At 45.3% G+C, this 23,955-nt stretch overlaps 1 pseudogene; it reads left to right on the top strand.

Annotated features, from left to right (window-relative positions):
- The first annotated feature begins 11,629 nt into the window (after positions 1 to 11,629).
- On the top strand, positions 11,630 to 12,469 carry LOC114903854 (annotated as a pseudogene).
- Positions 12,470 to 23,955: the final 11,486 nt, after the last annotated feature.

The raw sequence follows: 23,955 nt of genomic DNA, 5'->3' as shown, positions 1-23,955 counted from the left end.
CTGGACCAGGGGAAGAGGCAGAGAAGAAAAAATGCTTAACACTGGGAAGTGACAACTGGGGAAGGCTTGGCAACAGGAGTGGCAATGGGAGTTTTTCAGGCAGTGGGGATAGCTGAGCACAGCCAGGATGCAGGAACGTCCATGTGTACTTGGAGGAGAATAGCAATTCCTCACACAAGGATGAGAAAAGAGAACGCTTCATGGTCCCAGAGGAAGATGCAGCCAGTGGGCAGAGTAGCTGAGGAGAGGCAAGGTGGGCCTAAGTGATGGGAGCTTGATCCTAAATTGGCTCCAGGGCCCAGATGAGGAATTTGCTCAGCAGGCCAGTATTTTCCAGACTTGCCTGGGACATTGACTAAAATACAGATTCCTAGTCTCCTACCACTGAGATTCTGATTCTGTAGATTGGCAGTTGGGTCCAGGAACCATAAACAGCGAGGAGCTATTGAAACAGAAGAGTCTGGATAAATGAAACCTGGTTGGAGGCTGTCACAGAAAATATAGCAGTAGCTGTAATCATAATAATAACTACGACACTTACTATGTGCCAAGCACTGCTGTAAACAAAGGTTACTCATTTGATCACGTGCACAACAGCTCTATTATTCCCATTTTACAGGAAAGGAAACTGAGGCACAGAGAGGTTAAGGCCCTTGCCCAAGTTAGAGCAGCAGCATCAGATGTGACCCCAGAAAATCTGTCTCAGATGCCTGTGCTCTGAAGCACTCTGTTATTCTGCTCCTTGAGGGTGAAGATGAGTCTCCTGACCTATAAGGAAGTTATGCCCTCCCCTTGCAGCGCCTTCTGGGTTCATGGCTCTCTCACTCTCTTCACCTCAGTTCACCTCCTCCTTACTCTCACCCAACCCAGTGGGGAGAGGTGAGTGGACCCAGGCTCCGGAAGTCAGAGGCATCTGTCCAGTTAGGTGGAATGTGGTGGAACCCTCAGGCATTTCCTCTTTGTCCTACCTTCCCTGCCTGTCAGCTAAGAAAAACTGACACTTCCACCAGAGAATGTGCTATTTTTTTCTTTCCGATGTTCATCTAAACAGGTCCCCTATCTCTGTAGGCTAATTAATTGTGCAGATCTGACAGCAAACAGTCTGGGAATTAATCAACCAGAATCTAGAGATTAAACCAAACCTTACATATCTGGGTCAGACACTTCTCCAGTTTTCTCGGCTGCAAGTTGTGTGGTTTTCCCCCCCTGGAGTGTCTTTAGGATCCCTTCCCATTCAAATGCATTCTGCTGAAATCCTTGGTTTTCCCTCATGTTTCTTCCCCGTGTCTCTAATCTGAATGTTCTCTTCTGTTGGCCTTCCTTCCCACATGACTGTAAGGAATTTAAAAGTGGACGAAATCCCCTTGGGAATTCATAATGCTCCTCAGTTTATTTTTAGAGCAGCTTTGGCATGAGGAGAACAACACTGAACTTGGGAACAAAAGCCCATTGTTCAGAGCCTGTAAAGTGGAAAAGTCACTTCTGGATTCCTCAGGGGCAAAACGGCAACACTACTGTGAAGGTTGAATAACGCAGTGAGTATCTCCCTTCTTTATAAGCAGCAAAGACCATCATTTCCTATAGTCCAGCAGATCCTCTCTAAGGCCAGGTCAGGTTGTCTAAAAACCAAACTCTCCTGGCTCTGGGTGTGGTATGTACTTTATCGCACCACCTTGCACCTGCACAAAGCAGGTCACTGGAGTCCAGGTTTAAAGACCTCAGCAGGGCTTGGCTGTGAGTCAGAGGCCAGAAGACTCTCAAGCACCTTTCTTCAGAGTTAGCCTGTCCTTGATCAGTCAGGGGAGGCTGGGAGGAGTGTCATTCTGACCACAAATATGGAAAGCCAGAATACATATATTACTAGGAAGATCCTGGAGACCCTGCACCCTCCAACAAAGAGGCAGGACAAATCAGCCCATCTCATTCCAGCAGCATGTGGGACGCGAAACCAGAGCACCAGTTATGATGCTGCTTAGAGCTCTAGCCCACTAAACATCAGTACAGGCGGCAACTGGAGAACACCCGTGCCTGGTGTGGATGATGTTTTGAATGTTTATTAGGCTGGTCTGAGGCTGTTGTTTGTTTCCTAGGAGCAAAATTATCTCATGAAAGTCTCTGTCACTGCGTATATGAGTTTGGAATATGAATATTAATGAAATAAAATGATACACCTTCCACTGAAACTTTATTTGTAGATTTTATTTTCTGCTTACGGGAACATTGATGTTAGTGCTTAGGTCTTTGCTGCATTTAAAGTGCCTCTATAAAATCTCATTTGGAGTGAATATTCCATTAATATTTTGTAGTTTGGGGCATCGTTCCTTTCGTGTTTTGGTTGTTTGCTTCCCCACTTCAAGGGGGGGGGGGAAGGGAAAGAGGAAGGCAGAATTCAAGCTATTGAGAAGGAGCTGTGTACATCATCAGGCAACAGAACAGGGTGAAACGGACAGAGCCCTACAAGGTAAATTCTTGTTACGGCGAAGGCACATCTTGTGGAAATTTTTCATTCTCTCCATGGTTCCCTACCACCAACCACCAATTCTTTATTTTGATTATTTTCTGTATTTATAACCTCACCTTGTTCAAGAATGGATTTAGGTAGCTTCAAGAAGTTCCTGTGGTTAATTTATTTTAACAATTGAGGAAACAATCCCAAATCTTTGAACAAATGACTCAAGCTCCCTGGGAATAGATAGGATATGGAGCTACCTTCCCAAACTAGCTCTGATGACCAGGTCAGAACTGTTCAAGGACTCCCAAAAATGAAACTGACAACTTGGCTGGAGTCATCCCAGGGTTTGGGTGAAATACTCCATCACACAGACCCCTGAGGGAAACCCAAACACTGACTTGTCAGCTCCTTTCATCAGAGCTTTTTGGAGGGTTGGGTAGTACCTCACTATACACATTCCTACAGCCCAAGAAGGCAAGGAGCCTTGGTGGCGGGGCCGGGGTGTGCCCCACCTTCCCCACAAGCTCTTTGCAGGAACCCAAGGCAGGGGTGGCAAGAGCTCACTGCTCCATGAGGCCGAGCATCCTCACAGAGCTCCTGGAGCAGAGTAAAGCCTTGCTCTACCATGACTCTAGAAGGAGTCCTTAAGAGTCCCAAGTGCACAGCTGAGACCTGGAGCTTAACAGGTTTTATACTACTCGGCTCCACAGAGAGAAGAAAAGGTTCACACCAGAGCAGTCTGAGGACAAGATAGCAAATGCTGTCCCTTAGTCTCAACCCAAATAGTTTCAGTGTATATCAGACTCAACTTATGCTGCACAGCTCCTACCAAGAGACAGGGAAAAGGTGCAAGAGCGGTGCAGGAACGGGCTGGGAGGCAGTCATGGCTGGGAGCAGCTCCTTCTACCCTACAGGGCCACCTGCACCTGCAGCCCAGTCCTCTGGCTAATCAGAATGTAAAGAATCCTAAAGACCGTATATAAAAACAAGGTGAACTAGCCTAAATTGGCTGAGAGTGAGGTTGTTGATGTCACCTCTGTTACTTACCCAAAGCTAGCAGACATGCTACTGTTCCCTTTCCTACTGCAAAACCTGCCCTGGGATGGGATGGCAGGTGGAGCCCAGTCACGGCAGAGCCCACTTCACTGGGGCCCTTCTCCCAGTCACTAACATTCAAGATCCCTAAGAAGAGGCACTAGTCTGTAATGTTCAGGGCTGGATCTTCAGTAATAGCAGTGGGCCTGGCACCTGGTTAAGTCATCAATAATATCTACTGAATAAATGAGTGAATGGAGTTTATCCTCAAGAGAAACCTAAAAAACTTCTTCAGTGTACTTTCTGTGGATTTATTTATGTTTTGGAAAGGAAAACTCGAAGGACTGGATCACAGAAATCAAGTGATGTTGGAGTTTCCAGGGGCTGAAATGAACGTCCTGAGACAGCCCAGACAGGCTACAGAGGAGGGTGGCAATGAGCAAGGTAAAGGGCAAATCACGTGGTGTCACGAGGAGAACCCTGACGAGTCCACATATTCTAGAATCTTCTCCAACCTCCTTCTCAGTAAAAGGACTCCTTTTCTATAGGATCCTTCCAAGCAGGGTAAGAACCCACAGTCGTTGATCAGGGCAGTTTTTAGGTTGCAAATAGATGGTAAATGAGTATCTTCCCTGTCCCCACCCCACATCCAAATCTTTGCATATAATCAGAAGGAGTAATATCAGAAAGGTATTATCTGTAGACTATTTGACTCATTTGTTCAACAAATGTTTAAGAAGTCCAGGCCCTCTGAGGATATAACAGTGGTCCAGATCCAAGGTACTACAGGGCCTTATAAGGTACCACCTGCCTTTGTAATGCCTATCACAGTTTACAAAGAACTGTTAGTTGATTGTATGGCCACATTAGAACTGCTGGCAAAACTGCTTTGGGGTACAGTCTGTTGAATAAACTTCTTCATGGTGGAGGTGGGGAGAGAGTAGCCTCCACCTGGGATCCTAAAACTTAATCACCCATCATGCCTCGAAGTTTCCAGCCAAAGGGCAGCAATCATTAGTCATAGCCTATTCCCAAGTTCCCTTTCTTCCCATTTAGCCTTCAAAACAATAAGATAATTACTGCTGTAGTCTGAAGGTTTTACATTTTCTATTATTCTTGTTGACTGCCATTCAATTTTTAAAGTTTATTTTTAACTTAATGATTTTTGTGGAGAGATTTTCTGGTTCATTGGAGGTTTTTGGTTTTATGGTAGAATTAAAGAAACATAAGAATATAATTTAGTCTGATTTTCTTTTCTGGCCTAAATCTGAATTTGACAATGTTTTCCAAGGCTGAGTTTTTGTGAGTGTGTCTGTTCCAGTGACCAGTATTTCTGTGGAGGTATTAGAGTCAGCTATGAGGAACAGAATGCTGTTTTGTGAAATGACAACTGGGGAGTTTGAGGAAATGAGAACAACTTCAGGGGTGAGTGTGGAGAAGGACTTAATTGGGGGGAATAAGGTAGAGTAAGAAAAACACAGTCTGGTTTGACCCCCAGCTCTATGACCTTGGGCAGGCCACTTACCTTTCCTGAACTCTGAACTTCTCATCTGCTAAATACGAAAATGATTCTGGGTAGTGTGTGCTAACATTGATAGCAGTGGCCATGACAAAGGGGCAGTCTGTGGCGTGTAGGGCCGACACACAGGGTTGGCGCATCAGGCCCCGAAGTCTGGAGACTGGCTTTCCGTGCAGGGTGACTGGGGCGCCTCTGTTGGGATGACATTAATACGGACAAGCCTCTGGCACTTCATGAAGACCGGGCTGAGGGTATTAAGTAAAGGGGAGTGAGGGTGAGGTCTGCCTCAGTCTCAGAGAACTGAAAAGAAGCTTCAAAACCAAGGGGCCCATTAAGTAAACAAGATCAGCTGCCTGTGGAAGGGCTAGCCACCATCTAACTCATCCATCCAACCCAGTGTGTTTTCACTCCATGACAGAACTCCTTGCATCTTTCCCCTTGTCTTCCTCAGCCTCCAAACCAGGTGGTAAAACAGGATTCCTGTCCAGCTCCACATCCTTCTCAGATAATTTAAGCCCCACGTGGGCCCTCAGATCACACAGCTCACGCGAAAACCTCCTTAGCACATGTTGGGAGAGTCCAGGGTGCAGGCTCTGGACTGACAGCCACACAGGGGTTTCACCAAGTCCCACATCATGCTTGGCTCAGCCAGGTGTGGAGGTCAGTTTGTAGAGCGACCCTACTTCGCTGGCTGCTCCTTGTGTCCCATGTGACTAAAGCAATGCCTTTCTGGCCGAGCTCTGAGTACAGACAATGTTCCTTCCCACTCCCACATCAAAAACCTCATCTCCATGGTATTCTCACCCTCAGTTACCCATCTGCTGCCCTGGATTCTCCAAACAGAAGCTCTCCCACTTTTCCCAGGTCCTACACCTCTGAATGTATTTGGGGAAGCAGTTTATTTTCTTTCTTTCTTTCTTCTTTACGTTGCCCCCAACCTTCTCTTTGGACATCCAGGAACGCAGTTACTCCCCTTTTGAAGGCGCCTAAGTCAGTCTAGGACTTACCCACCTCTTTGCAGCCTCACTCTCTGCTGGCCCTTAAAAAAAATGGTTTTTTTCATGCTTCCTGCCCTAGCCTTGCAGACCATAATCCATCTCACCCTCTAAGACAAAGCAGGTCTAGGGTATTCCAAGCAGAAGGTCTTTCTTATTTTGAACACCACCTTGGGCCTTCCACTTTCCCCATCACTTCTCTTCAGCATCTCTCCACCCTGGGACCTTGCAGTACAACCTGAGGCCAGACAGTCAGGCTCAGTGAGGCACAAAGCAAATCCACTTTACTACAGGGTGTAGACTCTCTAAAGGACAAACTCTATTCAACTACATAAAAGTAGATAAATCACAGCTATCCAGGACCTAAAAGCATAGGCTTGGAGTCTGTTTCATTCTCGTGTTCTACTATTATCCCCACCCTCTTTCCACCTGTTCCCTGTCCCCAGCCCCAGAGCCTGGCCCTCCACTCCACCCCAGCCAAAACATAACATCTGTCATCACTGTGTGGCTGGTGGGATGCACCATCCTCCCTGTCTGGCTTCTCTGCGACTTATCATTGCATTGAGGACAGGCTGTGCTCCAAGTCACCCTGACGTTCAGAGAAGGGCTCCTCCCTGGCCTCCTGAAGACTTCTCCCTGGATTCCTCTCCCCACTAGACTCTCAGCCTCCTCTCTACTCTCCTAGACTGTATTGCCTACTGCAGACTTCTCCTGTCTTTTGGGCACTCTTGACCATTCTGCAAGCATAGTCACATCACGGGGCTTTCAGGTCCCAGTCTCTCAAAGATGTCTCCCTTTTTCTTCATCTCTGCCCCAATTCCAGGAGGGCCTTTGTTCAGGCCCATTACCAAGGCCTCAGCAATTCACCCTCTCTGGGCAGGCAGAGTCTTGGCAAGGGGAGCAGAGACTGGATTTTAAACCCAACTTGTCCCCAGAATGGGCTTCTAACTGTGAGTTTAGCGCACTAAACTCACATTTATATTAATAGAGGTTTCTGCCTCAGTCAGATTCAGGTACACTTAGCAGCAGAAGTTGGGGGGAGGTGAAATTTCCAAGATTCCCATTTACGGATTACATCTACCATAGCACTGATTCCAGCCTACCTGAGCCCTGTGGAATAATTAAGAGGAGGAACGTTTTACTGTATTGGAGGAAGAGAGGAAAATGAAGAAAGAAAAGGGGAAATGGAGGAGTAGAAAAAACTAGATTTTCATTTATCTCCCTTTTTTGGTTAATTTCGATGTAAATATAAAAGGTCTTCGATTTATTTTAACACAATTAAGTACCTACTTGCTGTTAGGAAAACAAATTTCTAAACTGTTATCCCCTTATGCTCTTTTCCTAAGTCACAACATCTGTCTTTGTTTTGAGGCTTGGATTTCTTTTCTTCCTTTTCTTCCTATTTTTACAGTCCTCAAGACAGCTACCCCAACGCCACAGTGTCATTAACACAGTTGCAGCTTTGATTCTGCTGGCTCTTTACCGTGGTTCCCGCAGCTGTCGCTAGCCCATTGTCCTACCCTGCAGAGAGGTCAGCAGACGCTATAACTCATGGGCTGAGGCATTCAAAGAGATACCAGGGAGCCATCATCTGGGCATCAAAATAAGCAAGAAATCTAAGTGCTGAGAACTTTGATGCAGCAAAGAATCAGGAAAAGCAAGGCTCCTGCTGTCCCTGCTGCTCAAGGCATCCTCTCTCCTGAGAGAATGTGAAGCCTCAGGTGTCCTGACAGCTGGAAGCAGCCTTAGCTTCTCCTAAGACGAACAACAGGGGCACCTACTAGGTGCCCAGTACTGTACTGGTTGCTCTACCCACATTATCTTTCATTATTTTCCTTATATTTTCCAGATGAGAAAACTGAGGCTAAGAGAGACAAAATGACTTTTCTAGAGGTCACACTATCACCAAGAGATCAGTTCATATAAGGGGAACTTGCTATAGGTAAATTAAGGATGAGCAGGGCTCAGGAAGCAGGGTGAAGCCATTAGGAAATTAAAGAGGGGAGGAAAAGAGGGGCACTGACCCCACTCATCATTAGGCCAGAATTTAGGTGCCAGGACACAAGCCTTCTAATAACTTGAACTGGACCCTACCTTGTGCCCTGGTGCTCAGTTGATATTCAAACGTTCCATGGCTCCACTCCTAACCCAACTCTGAGTGAGGCAGCAGGTGATGTGAAGCTAAACAGCTCCGTTCCCAGCCACCTCTAATATCATTTGCTCACCTGGGTGCACATGGCTTGCTCCTTAGGACTAAGATTGTTTACACCTACTTTGTCCAGTGTTGCTCTAGCCTCTCAACTCCTCTCTTCTCTCTCTTCAGGGAAGAGAGAAAACGTCCCATTTGGGGGCTGTTGGCTTCTAGCCCAAAGGCTTTATTCCAGATGGATCTGCCTCTGGCTGGCCACCCAGAATAGACAGGTGATATCCATATTCTCAGCTCATCCAGACCATCTGTTCGTTTTTCCATAACACTGTCCTCTGGGTCTATGCTAACGGCCCATTTAAGAAAATGCTGCTCCAGTAACTAAGCCCTTTGGTGGGAATTTAAGATGGAGCCTTATTATAATTAACTTCACCTGGTAGCCCGTAAAATTATGGTGGGTTTCCAATAGAGTCCTAATGCTCTCCATAAAATGAAAACAAGGAAGAATTAGAAAAGTAAATAGTCTTTTTTACCTCCTAGAAGTCACTGCATAAATCCACTATCAGAGCAGCAATGTGGCCCAATTCATTGATTCCCACAAGCATTGACTGACTCTCTGTCATGCCCAAAGTTTTCCGATAAAAAAAAAAAAATCAAGGGACACAGTTGTGATAAGATGAACCCTAAGTTTGAAGAAAAATATGTGGTGCTTACTAGGCTAACTTGGAGAGCTTTATTTTGCTGACTAGACTTTTTTTTTTTTTTTTTTTGCGATACACAGGCCTCTCACTGTTGTGGCCTCTCCCATTGCGGAGCACAGGCTCCAGACGCGCAGGCTCAGCGGCCATGGCTCACAGGCCCAGCCTTTCCGCAGCATGTAGGGATCTTCCCGGACCGGGGCACGAACCCGCGTCCCCTGCATCGGCAGGCGGACTCTCAACCACTGCGCTGCCAGGGAAGCCTAACTGACTAGACTTTTTACTCTCACTAGAGAGAAGTTGTAGAGCAAGGGGAGAGAAATGCTGCCTGGTGTAGAAATTTGATTGTCCTGCTGTATGATTTATGATAGACTCTTACTTCCAATAAATGCCTCACAAAACTGCTGAGAAAATCTACATTTTCATCAATGTGTTTCGAGTTTCTGTTTTCTTCATGGAAATAGATGCACTAAAATGCTATGTTGGCAGAGTCTGCTGAGGAGGGCCCAGTCACAGATGTATTAAACAAAATGAGATAAACGTGGTTCCTGCACTCAAGGAACTAATGATCTGGTAGGATTGGTAAGACAGTTAAAGAACAGCATTGCCACAGGTAAGGCTTTGGTCAGGACCCAAGTTAGGTGCAACAAAGAAATTCAGAGCAGAGCAAGACATTATGACATCTTCATTTTGACATTGCTGATTTTATATCATACGTGCCACCTAAGTACTGATTTTTATTGCCCCATCTAGTGAACTTGAGGCTGGAGAGAATAAGGAATAGGGTTAGGATGTATGTTTTGCATCTTATTTGATAACTTGACAATGTATGGTTGTAAAAGTAACAGAAGATAACTCAGAAATAGTTCTATCTGTTGGGATGGAGGGACTTTTAAGCATTATACCAAAGGCAGAAATAATAAAGGAAAAGATTGATTTGACTGTGATTTCACACATAAACAGACATATACACAAACACACAAACCAAGTTAAAAAAAACTGGAAAAATATTCGCAACATATATCACAGATTGTCATCTGCTTTCTTTTAAGTTGGTTTAAGTTTGCCTTGATTATGCACTTAGGTTCTTACCACGCTCTGCCCTGCATCAGTGTAACAATGGTTTATTCAAATGATTAATAAAAATATACACCTGAGAAACTGTCACTGACCAGAGGAAACAAGGGGAAAATGATAACTAAGTGCAATGTGGGATTCTGGACTGGATCCTGGAACAGAAGAAGAAAATGGACAAAAGTATATGTTCAGATAACTCAAAAGAAGAAATGAATAAAAATGAATATGGCCAATGAAAAAGGAAAAGAAGTCCAACCTTACTTTCCAATCAAAGGACAATTGTATACATAATCCATATTATAAATTGTATCTACAATCCATATTATATATAATTTATACTCTACACACACCCCTTGGATTGGCAAAGACAAAAATGATCAATGATATTCAGTCTAATAGTGGTATTAACTGGTAAAAATCAAAAAAGCATCCATTTTCCTATATTTCTGCCTTGATTTCTTATTATTATCTATACTTCAAACTAGTTTAAGGTGTTATCACCTGTCACTTGGACAACCATAATAGCCCCCTAATTTGTCAACCTCTGTTCATTCTTGCCTCTGTTCATCAGTTCTTTCTACTCAGCCAAAGTTATCTTTTTAAAACACAGAGGATCCCCAGTCATTGCTTTTATCTCTCCTTGCTGTTGGAATAACAATAAAATCTTTAACGAGACCTGTGAAGCCACCTGTGGCACGCTCCCTACCCATTTTTCCAGCCTCATTTTGCCCAGTGCTTCCCCTCTCTTTCCACTCCAGCCAAACAAGCCTTCTTCAACTCCCCCAGCAGCCACATTTGCACAGGCTGAGGCCAAAACGCTCTTATCTCCCCTATTAGTCTAGTTATCTCCTACTTAAGCTTCAGGCCTTATCTGAAATGTCACTTCCCCCAGGAAGTCATCCTTGAACTCCCCAACTAGAAGGAATTCACGTGACTGTACTTTCTAACAGTATATGTGTCTTCTCCTAGTAATACTTACACAGAGTCCACAAGGGCAGGGACCACACTTGGTGGGGACCACACCTGGTGTTGCTCACCGTTGTACCCTAAATACTACACAGTACTTGGCACACACTAGGATCTCAATAAATGTTGAATGACTCATGAATCTTTCTGGAGATCAGTTTGGCAACATATGTTAACATTTTAATCGTGTATATTCTTTGACTCAGTAATTTATTTCGGGAAATTTATTTTTCTTTTATTCCATTATACACATACACAGAGCACAGCACACACACACGGGAGTGAGTCCTAAGGTTTTCCACATTTCTAAGTACAGTTGACCCTTGAACAATTTGGGGGGTTAAGGGTGCCGACCCGCTGTGCAGAGAACCCAGTAGGGCACTCTGTATATGTGGCTCCTCCATTATCCGGGGTTCCTCTCTATGCCTGGTTCTGAATTCTCAGATTCAACCAACTGCAACTCCTGTGGTACTGTAGTAGTTGCTACTGAAAAAGAAATCCACGTATAAGTGGACCACGCAGTTCAAATCCACGTTGTTCAAGGGTCAACTGTATGTGCATGTTATATAATCAGAAACAGAAGATATTTTCATTTGGGGGGAGGATGTACATTAATTGTTTTACATAGGTTGTATCAACGTATCCCCAGATTAAAACAGTTGCATCAAAGGGAGGACATCAAAATATCACTGTCATTCCAGTTCCAGAGCCGGTCCCAACTTGCTGTGACAAAAGGGTCACATGTCAAAAGTCAGAGCAGGGGAGCACCCAGGGGTGCAGAGGAGGAAGACGGCCTCTCCCCCCAGCCGCTGGCGCCCAGCTCGCCCAAGACGCTGCTGCTGGGGAGCTAGTGGAGGGCTTCGGATGACCCTAGTGGACAAGGGCGACCTGAATGGGAGGTGGCCATCTGTGGGCCCCCCAACACCTACTCCGAGGGCAGCTACTTGAAGGCGCGTCTCAAGATCGCCATCGACTACCCTTACTTCCCGCCGGCCTTTCTGTTCCTGACCAAGATGCGGGGCCCCAACGTCTACGAGGCTGCGGACGTATGCATCTCCACCCTCCATCCCCCGCTCGACTACCTCCTACCCCCTGAGCGGGGAGCTGCCCTCAGAGCGGCAGAACCCACCCAGAACATAGGACCATCTCCTGAGCATCACCTCCCTCCTCAGCGAACCCAACACTGTTTCCACCTGCCAACGTGGACGCTTCCGTGATGCACACGAAGCAGGAAGAGAGCGACGGCAGGACTGGGAGCACGCGGACGTGAACCGGAGGCAGGTCCTGGGGACCAAGGCGGACGCGGAGCGGGACGGCAGGAAGGTCCCACCGCGCTGGCCCAGTGCTGCGGGAAGACCCAGGCCCGGTGCCCGACCAGGGCTCGGACCTCTTCTACCAGCACGACTACGGGGCGGCGAGGCCCAGGCTGAGGCCCGCAGCTGGGGCGGGGACGACGAGGACGACTCGGGCCACGAGGAGTCCCGACAGCGCATCCCCACCAACAAGCTTACAAATTTTACCTCAGCCGGCCGGACCGTATGGACTCTCGGGCGCCTCTGCCGCCTCGACTACCTCGGGTAGGCGTGCGCTGCCGGCCCTGGGCCGGTCCCCAGGTCCCGCCCTGGGTTTCCTCTGCTTTGGAGCGAGGCCCCGCCCCATCCGCTGTCGCATCCTGCGGGCCCCTAGCGTGCTGGGCGCAGGCGCGGGGTGGAGGCGGTGCCTGGGGGCCACGGACCCCGGCCCTGTCTGCAGCTCCCGCTGGCTGGAGCCGGAGGCATGGGGACCCAGCTCGTGAGTGGACGGATTAACTTGAGGTCACCTCTTCTCTCTGCTTTGGTTTGTTTGGACTCTAAATAAAGAGATTTTATGAGAAGCCAAATAAATTAAAAAGTCAGAGCAGGTAGAAATTTTCAACTAAGGATAGGGCATTGTAGGGGATCCAAGGTCCAAGGACATCTTCAGGAAAAGGTAGCACGTGAGTGAGGTTATAAAGGATAATTAGGATTCACATAGATGAGGAAGAGAGGAGAGGCTGGGAACAGTGCATGTCAGGCAACAGAAAACAGGATCAGCCCAAAGAGAGGTACGGAGATGGGAGTGTGCAGGGCAAACAACGTGCTTGCTCATTTGGCCCAGTGTAAGGGGTGTAGAGAGAAGCAAGATACAAGAGAGCAAAGGTAGGCTGGAGCCAGATCACAAGAATCTCAATAGCTGATGGAAAACAATGACGGGATTAAAGTAGACGGTAAACATGGCAGGCTCCATGTTTTACTATTTATTCATTTCTTTTTTGAGACGGTAAAATACGCTATTATGCTCAGTGCTGCAGTGAATATACTTATATATTTCTCCAGCCACAAGCTTAAATGTAAATGTAGGAGAAATTCCTAAACATGGAGTTGATGTGTGGAAGGATATGCACATTTTAAATGTTGATAAATATTCTGAGATTGCCCTCTTTAGAGGTTGTATCAATTTACATACCTCAAAAATGTATAAAATGTCTGTTTTCCTACAACCTTGTCAAAAATAGGTTGTCAAAAATACATTTTAAGGAACTTTGGATATTAAATGAAAAATATAGTTTTTGCTTATATTTGTTTATTGTGTGGGAACCTAGGTATCTTTTCAACTATCTTAGCACCATTTGTATGTCCTTTTGTGATAGATTTGTTCATGTTGTTTGCCAGTTTTTTTATTAGAGTGTTGATCCTCCTCTTATAGATTTGTAGGAGTTCATATTTTAACAAATTTAGCCCTTCTTCTGACAAGTTTGTTACAAATATTTTTCCCTGTTTATGACTTGTATTTTGACTTGATTTGTAGAGTTTCCTACCTTGCAGAAATGTTTGATCTTTAGAGTCAAACTTATCAATATTTTTTATGTCTCCTGAATTTTATCATACTTAGTTCTTCTCTATTCCAAGATTATTAATTTTTTTTCCATTTTTCCCTAGAACCTTGGTAGTTTAATTTTCATGTTGGTAGTCCATCTGGCACTTATTTTGGTATAAAACTTGGGAGAAATACAGATTTATTATTTGCCAGATGGCTACCCAATTGTCCCAACACCATTTATTTGATTGTAAATTTTTCCCACTGATTAAAATATGCAACTTGATCAAATCTTAAATTCTTATAAAAGCATTGGGGTCAATTTCTGATTCTATTCTGTATATTCTGTTATTTCCACTATTTTATCTTCCAGGTCACTTATCCATTCTTCTGCCTCAGTTATTCTGCTATTTATTCTTTCTAGAGAATTTTTAATTTCATTTATTGTGTTTTCATCATTATTTGTTTGCTCTTTAGTTCTTCTAGGTCCTTGTTAAACGTTTCTTGTATTTTTTCCATTTCATTTCCAAGATTTTGGATCATCTTTACTATCATTACTCTGAATTCTATTTCAGGTAGACTGCCTATTTCCTCTTCATTTGTTTGGTCTGGTGGGTTTTTATCTTGCTCCTTCATCTGCTATGTGTTTCTCTGTCTTCTCATTTTGCTTCACTTACTGTGTTTGGGGTCTCCTTTTCGCAGGCTGCAGGTGCGTAGTTCCCGTTGTTTTTGGTGTCTGCTCCCAGTGGGTAAGGTTGATTTAGTGGGTTTTGTAGGCTTCCTGGTGGAGGGGACTAGTGCCTGTGTTCTGGTGGATGAGGCTGGACCTTGTCTTTCTGGTGGGCAGGACCGCACCCAGTGGTATGTTTTGGGGTACCTGTGACCTTATTATGATTTTAGGCAGCCTCTCTGCTGATGGGTGGGGTTGTGTTCTGTCTTGCTAGTTGTTTGGCATAGGGTGTCCTGCACTGTAGCTTGCTGGTCGTTGAGTGGAGCTGGGTCTTAGTGTTGAGATGGAGGTCTCTGGGAGATTTTCACCATTTGATATTACATGGAGCTGGGAGGTCTCTGGTGGACCAATGTCCTGAACTCAGCTCTCCCACCTCAGAGGCTCAGGCCTGACACCCGGCCAGAGCACCAAGACCCTGTCAGTCACATGGCTCAGAAGAAAAGGAGGAGAGAGAGAGAGAGAGAGAGAAAGAGAGAGAGAGGGAGGGAGGGGGAGGGAGAGAGAGAAGGAAAGAAAGGAAAATAAAGTTATTAAAATAAAGATTATTAAAAATTAAAAAGTAATAAAAAAAGAAAGAAGAGAGCAACCAAACCAAAAAATAAATCCACCAATGATCCAATGATAACAAGCACTAAAACTATACTAAAACAAACAAACAAAAAATATGGACAGACAGAACCCTAGGACAAATGGTAAAAGCAAAGCTATACAGACAAAATCACACAAAGAAGCATACACGTACACACTCACAAAAAGAGAAAAAGGAAAAAAAATGTATGTATCTTTTGGGAAGTCTGAGGTCTTCTGCCAGCGTTCAGTAGGTGTTCTGTAGGAGTTGTTCCACGTGTAGATGTATTTCTGATGTGTCTGTGGGGAGGAAAGGTGATCTCCACGTCTTACTCCTCCGCCATCTTGAAGGTCTCTTTACACCTATGTTTTAGGGTCAGCTCTCCAAGATCTCTGCATTACCAGGCTGAGAAAGGAAGGTAAAATTTTACATTGTCCTTTTCTTTCCAAATCCAGACTCTTGTGAATATGGTTTTGAGGTGCCCATGGGTTGTCATGCTTCTTCTCCCAAGGACAGCTATTTCCTTCTTTATGAAGTCTTTTTATGTGTGTGTGTCTCTCATTAGCATTTGAAAGTTTCCCTCACATAGGTCTTTTGGGTGTCATACTATAAGGAGATCATTTGTCAGAGAGTTAGCTAGTTAGGAGAGGAACAAAACTGGAAGTGGGATGGTCAGGTGAAAGAGCACTCCTCAGGCAAGATTTAATGCAGGACTGAGTTTTATGAAGGCAGTCGGAGTCAAAACGGCAGAATTTTTTCCTTATTAGAAACTGGAAGCAGGGAGAAAAAAAAGAATCAAAGACTTCTCTAAGGTTTTGAGCTTAAGGAATGATGAGGTTGGGGATAGTATTCTCAGAAAAGGATAAGAAGGAGAAGAATCAGATTGTGAACAGAAAGATGATATATATGGTTCAGGAAATACTGGCCCTTGGGGTCCAGCAAGATGTCCAGGTGGAAACGTCCATCGAGCAAGTGGAAATAAATGTCTGGAAGGTGAACCCATAGGGTAAGAGTCAAAACTCTTCTGGGAAGTGGGATTAGCTAGAGGGAGGAAGATGAGGGCAGGACCTTGGAGACAATCTTGTTTGAGGAGAAGAAGAAAGAAGAGCCAGCAAAGGAATCGGGAAATGAGGAGCAGCTAGAGTGAAAGAAATAGTCCAGAGGAGAGTCGGAGAGAAGAGAAGACAGTGGTGAAGGAAAGCACTGCTGTACCTGCCTTCACAAAGTGATCTCATAAGCTTGTATTAGAGGCTAGTCATCTGAGGTTCAAATCTTGACTCCATCACCTAGGAGTTATATGGCTTGAGGCAAGTCAGTTAAGCTCTCTGAGCCTCAATTTCCTTATCTGTGAAATGGAGATAATATTATAATAGTGCCTACCTCATAATGCCATTGTAATGATTAAAGAAAGATACTTCTTTTAAAAGATAGCCAGCACTCAGAAATACTAGCTGCCTCCTTCTTTCCTCTGTGTATCTGCTGAGGTTCATAAAGGTTGAGTGGCATTCCCATGCACACAAATCTAAGGAGTGGCAGAATCTCTGATTCAACTACACTGGAGTTACTTCGTTCTGGAAGAGTGGGCAGTGACATCAAGGAAGTTGAGAGTTTGGCATTTAGGACATTATAGGGGAGTCAGTAAGGAAAATGTCCTTCAGAACAGTGGATACAAAAGCCAGATTCCAAGAGATTAAGAAGTGAGTGGCTACTGGTTATATATACCCAGAAGAAATGAAAACAGGATTTCAAAGAGATACATGCACTTTCATGTTTATTGCAACATTTTTCACGATAGCCAAGATATGGAAACAACCGAAGTGCTTATCAATGGATGGATGGATAAAAAAGATGTGAGATATATATAAAATGGAATATTATTAAGCCACGAGAGAGGAGGATATCCTGCCATTTCGACCCTGAGCACATTATGCTAAGTGAGGTGAGTTAGAGAAAGACAAGTACTGTATGGTATAGCTTAGATGCAGAATCTAATAGTCAAACTCATGAAAAATAGAGAGTAAAGTGGTGGTTACTGGAGAGTGGGGGGATAAAATTGATGTTGCTTAAGGGTACAAACTTGCAAGGAGTAGTAGATAAGCCATAGTTATCTAATGTACTGTAGAATGAATACAGACAACAATAGTGTCCTATAATTATGTATTGTGATAACTATCGATACAATGACAACCATATTACAATATATTAATGTATCAAAGCAACATTTTGTACACTTTAAAGTTACACAATGTTATATGTCAAATATATTCAATTAAAATAAATAAATGGGGCTTCCCTGGTGGCGCAGTGGTTGGGAATCTGCCTGCCGATGCAGAGGACACGGGTTCGAGCCCTGGTCTGGGAAGATCCCACATGCCGCAGAGCAACTAGGCCCGTGAGCCACAACTACTGAGCCTGCGCGTCTGGAGCCTGTGCTCCACAACGGGAGAGGCCGCGACAGTGAGAGGCCCACGCACCGCAATGAAGAGTGGCCCCCGCTCGCTGCAACTGGAGAAAGCCCTCGCACAGAAACGAAGACCCCACACAGACAAAAATAAATAAATTTTAAAAAATAAATAAATAAATGAGTGAGTGGTTTATTCCCTCCTATGAGCTCTGTTCTCGCTCTCCCAGTAGCCTACTTTCTCATGTATTCTTCTAAACTTTCTTTATGCATATACAAATATTACATGGATTAAAATGCAGTTCACTTTGTACACTGTATTCTGTATCTGACTTTTCCTAACAAGCGTCCTGGAGTTCTTTCCATCTCTGTATGTACAGAGTATCTTCGTTCTTTTATACAGCTGCATTCCAGTGTGTGGATATATTATAATTTAATCTGTTCACCATTTATGAACATTTGGGTTGTTTCCAATCTCCCACTTCCATAAATAATGCTAGGATGGTTAGCCATGTACACATGTTGTTTCACACAGCGGTTCTTTCTGTAGAATAAATTCCCCAAAGTGAAGTTCCTACAGGACAACGTCTTAATCAGACGTAAAAAGAGAATCAACCTATAAACACAGAAATCAAGGCTATAATTCTTCTGTGAGGTGTCCGGTTTAGCACAGGAACAGATAACTAAAAATCCCTATAGGAAAGATATTTCTTACTTCCTCTCTCTGTAAAAATAGAAAACAAATCCAAACACCCATGATGAATGTGCATTTTACTCCCCATTTAATGTGCTTTGCTCCAGATGTTATAGAAATCATTGAGTTTGATGTAGTCTGTTATAATTTTTATTCACAGTGCTATTCAAAGTCTCTTGAATAACATTAGGGAGGTGGCTGAGTTTTGCAGGAATTAATATAGAGACCTGAGTTGGAGTTCATTAGAGTGACAACTATAGAGCCATTTTATGGTCGTACAGCTTCATCAATCTTATGTTCCTAAATGGAGTTATTGGGTTAGTGGGTGGCAGTCATGGAAGTTTAAATTGGTATTGTTCTCCCACTCCTTTCCTGTCATGTTTCCAGCACCCTGACCCCAGAAACAACTGTATAACCCTCAACTTACAACAAGGAGCCTCTTCTTCCGTGAGGCTTCAAGCACTAAGCCAGCTTAGCATGTCCACGGCCGGGAGTAGAGACTTGGCACTTCCACTGCATGGGGTAGAAGACCCAGAGAGGTGGCCTGTTCTCCTTATTCCTGCTATCCATCATTTCCTTCTAGATGATTCTGACAGTAAGAGAGCTGAATTTTTCCAGAGAAGCTCCATCCCAGGTCATGTCCTCATAAATCAGAACGAGCTGCCCTCCCACAGTCTACTCCAAGGACTAGCCCTGCAGCCTCAGCGGATGACCAGCCTAGGCACTCCAAAAGAGAACGCGATGGGCCCTGTAATCAGAGGGACTTGAGAAAAGAAGAGAACCAGCCAAGCAGGCAGAAGTGTAAAAATACTTGACTCTTGTAGCATTTTCTTACGAAATTAAAAAATAATCATCATCACAAAAAAGTTAGAAAACTGCCCGCAAGGAAGGAAGAGCAGAGGGATACACCAGCTAAGCTGGATGCAGCCAACAGCATAGCTCCCAAGGTGGTGCCACCTGGTGAAGATTCAGAGCGATCGCGCAGGGTTAAGGAAAGTAGCTCAAGAAACTCCAGTGAGCTGGGGAAGCCTGGAGGAAAGGCATCAGAAATCAAAGTGCAGCTGCTCTTTCTGCTGTTTAAATCATTATATATTAGCTGCAAATTTAGTTTGTTGGCCAACACTCAGAAGTGACATATGGCCAATAAAAGGTTCGGTGGAGTTTTCCATCTGCTGTTCAACTTTACCATGGCTTCCCTGCGGGCTGCTCCGTGTCAGAGCAGGCTGCACTTCGGAATCTGCAGTTCATGAACTGCATGCAGGCCATTAAATGGGCACAGTTCTATGCCAGAGTATGCCACCAACCCAGCAGAACATCTGACAAGTTGATGTGCATGGTCCCTGGAATTTGTTCCACACTCAGATCTAACAGTCTTCCAGGAGCCACTGAACGAAAAGCGTCTGAGTGGACACGCTCTCTGGAATGTTGCAGGTGGGGACGCCGTAGGTTTTACAAGGGGAGTTCTCCTGAGGCATCGTCTGGATACCCTGCAAAAAGCTTGTGAGAGACAACTACACTCTGGTGCCCATTAAAACCCACGCCAAACGCAAAGGAATTGGCAAGTGCCAGTGGCTCAGGTTTGGAAACCGTATTCACTGGTTTTAAGATACAAAGAGAAGAGGTTTATTTTCCTGGCTCTAGGTTGTTCATTTCACCCACCTTGGAACTAGAATTGCCTGCAATTGAGTAAATTGTGTCCACTTCGTGCTGTGTTCACAGCGATCAGCTGGTGTGCTCCTTCTAAAAGCAGTCCCGCTACCCTCTGTGGCTAATATTCAGGGACACCTCGATGGACTTGCCGCCCTGTCACTTCTGTAGCCACCCTACAGTGGGGGATACATTGTTACCCCAAACCTTGGAATGGAAGGAATATAGATAGTCAGAATCATTCTGATCCTTTTCTAATTTTTGTGTTCTTAAACGTGGAATTGGGGGATGAATGATGTCCACAGTGACTCCTTTGTTTCAGTAAAAGAACAAAAATTGTCCCAATAGGTGATTTCATGGTAACCCAAAGGGACACCAGCAGAAAATATGATGATGCACAGTACTATGTTCGCTTGCATGCTGCATGATGCTGTCATTTCTCTTGCCTGCTGTGCACCTGTCAGAAATATACGGACAAAGGCAAAGTGAGATTCGGGGTTAGACTCAAAGAAAGCCCTGTCGCGAACTCCTGTTTTGAATCTGCTGGCAGAGAGGTGGTGGAGGCGCAAGAGGGAGGCAGGGGAGAAAAAGAGACTTGTTGAAATACTACACAGGAATTGATGTAAAAAATGAAAAGTCCCTGAGCCTGTGAAGAGGTGGCACAAGTTATAACAATGAATCATTTGCACAGAAATGGGCTCTCGGTTCTGACAGACAGTGAGGATTTACGAATATGAACTCCTCCTGGGTTCAGCAAGTAGCTAAGGCCAGGAAGCCAGTGGCGCTTGGGGTTTGCAGAGAGTCACAGACTCTTTCCTGAATGTGCTGACTTGGCAAAAACTCAGTCCTCAAGGAGCCAGACTCTCTGGAGACTATAATTTTTTTTAACCCCTGTGTATTTGAGGGGAAAGTTAATCTCTCTGCCTCTGACTTATTTACACTTAAATCATCAAAAAAGTTGTTTTGCTTTGTGCTATTTGCTGGCCAGTAAGTTAGAGTCTAATTTAGAAACAGCCTCTGGTCTTGGAAAAGGACCCAAACCCAGACACAAGACTCAGACCAGCTTCTGCTTTGATTGCAAAGAGTGGGAGGTGATTTCTTTGGGTAACACTGTGGGGAAAGCGGTCTCTACATTTTAACCCCCAGCTCCCATGCTCCCACCACCCAATGCGTGCGCACACACACACACTCACACACTCAACTAAGGTACTGAGTCTGGTAGGAGGTCAATGGAACAGGATGCCTGAATGGCTCTGTCCCCTAAAATTAAATTGGGTCACGGTAAACCTGCAAAAAGTAATGGTTAAGGTGCATCCTCCTTAACCGTTAACAGGGACAGGCTCTGGAGGCAGATTGCCTCGGCTTTCAGTCCTGCCTTTGCCCTTTTCTCGCTGTGTTACCTTAGGCACTTTACTTCGTCCTGCTGAGCTTGTTCTCTCATTCGTAAAATGTGGGCAACGATAACGGGGCCTGCTTCCCAACGGTGAGCCTTAAGTGCACTGATCCTCAGACAGTGCTCAGTGCGGTCTCTACACACAGTAAATACCCAGGGCCTGCTTCAGATCAATGAACTGTAACCCATCTTGCCAGATGGCACATGCCCATTGGACACCTGCTGCTCCACCTCAGATCCTCTCGGCCTCCCCTGACTCCCGCCCCAGCTGTCACTGCAGCTGGAGCACTCGCCCAGGTGCAGTAGAGCAGCCCCGGCCGCGCGCCCATGTCCCGGGCCTCTCACCTCCTTGAGCGCCTCTGGGTTCTCCTAGAAGCCGACTCTGAGATAAGGACACAGAGATGCTCCTTGGAACACGGAAAGGGGAGTCAGGGAGTGAGATGGGAGGAGAAGAAAGCCAATAAAGGGTGTGGTAATGAGCAGGTGACTGCAGTGGTAACTGAGGCTCGACCACTGGAAGCCTCTGGAATAGCATGCAACACAGGCTTCATCATGGGTTGACACAAGGACAAGGATGCTAGCGTATTTAGCCACCAGCGACTCTCAGGCTCTCTGGGACGTTAACTCCCTGGTGTGTGGGCGGGGCCTGCTCCTCAACCCAAGAAAGCAGAGAGCTACAGGCGGTGCTCGCCTAGAAAGCCAGGGTGCGCAGGGAAATCGGGGGCACTAAGGGGCATGGCAGGGCCTGACCAAGTGGCTATGCCCATGACCAGGAGCCCTGGGACTTCTCAGGGCCCTACTCAGGACCCACGCATGCAGCCAGGACGCACAGGGGCATTAAGAACCCATGGAGTGGGCTTCCCTGGTGGTGCAGTGGTTGGGAATCTGCCTGCCAATGCAGGGGACACAGGTTCGAGCCCTGGTCTGGGAAGATCCCACGTGCCACGGAGCAACTAAGCCCGTGAGCCACAACTACTGAGCCTGCGCGTCCGGAGCCTGTGCTCCGCAACAGAAGAGGCCACAACAGTGAGACGCCCGCGCACCGCCTGCGCGCCGCAACTGGAGAAAGCCCACGCACGGAAACGAAGACCCAACACAGCCAAAAATAAATAAATAAATAATTTTTAGAAAAAGAACTCATGGAGTAAACCCTTTAGGCAGGCACTGGTGGGGAAGACAGAAGCTGGGGGATCAATTCTTTGCCCTCTCTCGCCTCAGGGTCAACTGTCCCGAGATCCAATTTATACCTCTTCTTAGAAAATGACCTCATGAGATGAAGCGACTTAGGGGAGGCTGGCTCTACAGTCCATCCCCACCTCACCCCTCCTGCCTCACTGCCCTCTGCCCTCACTCCTGCTCCCTGGAATTATGCTGTTCCAGTAAGCCTGGGCTTCTGGGCAGGCTAAGACAATAGGGTAAATTTCATATTAATTCCAATCTCCATCACTCTACCAACCTCACAGAGACTATATCTTACTGAGTGCTGAGAGGCACGATGGAGAATATCTAATCATGTGTGACCTGTTAAGAAGGTAAGACCTTCTAAGTTATCCAGGAGAAAGTATTAGGTCCAGGTACATGGGTATCCCTAGAATGGGAAATACAGCTCCTGGAGACAATGGTCCACAAATGCAAAAACCCCACTTCCATGGAGGCAACCTAAGTGTCCATCGACAGATGAATGGATAAAGAAGATGTGGCACATATATACAATGGAATATTACTCAGCCATAAAAAGAAATGAAATTGAGTTATTTGTAGTGAGGTGGATGGACCTAGAGTCTGTCCTACCGAGTGAAGTCAGTCAGAAAGAGAAAAACAAATACCGTATGCTAACACATATATATGGAATCTTAAAAAAAAAAAAAAAAAGGTTCTGAAGAACCTAGGGGTAGGACAGGAATAAAGACGCAGACATAGAGAATGGACTTGAGGACATGGGGATGGGGAAGGGTAAGCTGGGACGAAGTGAGAGAGTGGCATGGACACATATACAACCACCAAATGTAAAATAGATAGCTAGTGGGAAGCAGCTGCATAGCACGGGGAGATCAGCTCCGTGCTTTGTGACCACCTAGAGGGGTGGGATAGGGAGGGTGGGAGGGAGACGCGAGAGGGAAGAGATATGGGGATATATGTATATGTATAGCTGATTCACTTTGTTATGAAGCAGAAACTAACACACCATTGTAAAGCAATTACACTCCAATAAAGATGTTAAAAAAAAAAACCACTTCCCCAAATTAAAGAAATTAGAATTCACGGAGAAACTGGGAGATTGAATTTAATGGCTTCCTGGATTGGAGCTAGAAGCAGTATCTGTGCAGCCTGGCCATTTGATACTGTCTACAACAACTCCGGGCCACCCTTGCCGCTAACCAGTGGAAAACAAGGATTGCATGATGGAAAGTGGTCCTTAAAAATATATATATATAATAAGGAAGCAGACAAGCCGTTAACTTGAAGTGTTTCAAGACTAATTTCAGTTTTTGAGATTTTAAACACAATCTGAAAGAGAACATAACTGTCTTCTTTTATCTGGTAAGGCAGCAGCTATCAGGACACATAACTGTCCTGCATCTGTGGCGCTGAGGCATCAATCCCGTAGTCCAGCTCACTGGTCCTGGCACTGAGATGATGCTCCTGATCTCAGTCTGCTTCCACCCCAGCTGGGGCTTTCCTGCTGCTTGCACTCCAGGAAACACTCTCTAAAAAATGAATAATACATCATTCTGTTTCTGTGAGGACGCTTGTCACTCTTTCACTTGCCAAAGTACAGATGAATATTCAGTGAGGATT

This window comes from Monodon monoceros, unplaced genomic scaffold, assembly GCF_005190385.1.
Source record: "Monodon monoceros isolate NGI ecotype Baffin Bay Population unplaced genomic scaffold, NGI_Narwhal_1 Super_Scaffold_21, whole genome shotgun sequence".
In the NCBI taxonomy this organism is placed as follows: Eukaryota; Metazoa; Chordata; class Mammalia; order Artiodactyla; family Monodontidae; genus Monodon; species Monodon monoceros.
This window is presented reverse-complemented; position numbering and strand designations above follow the sequence as displayed.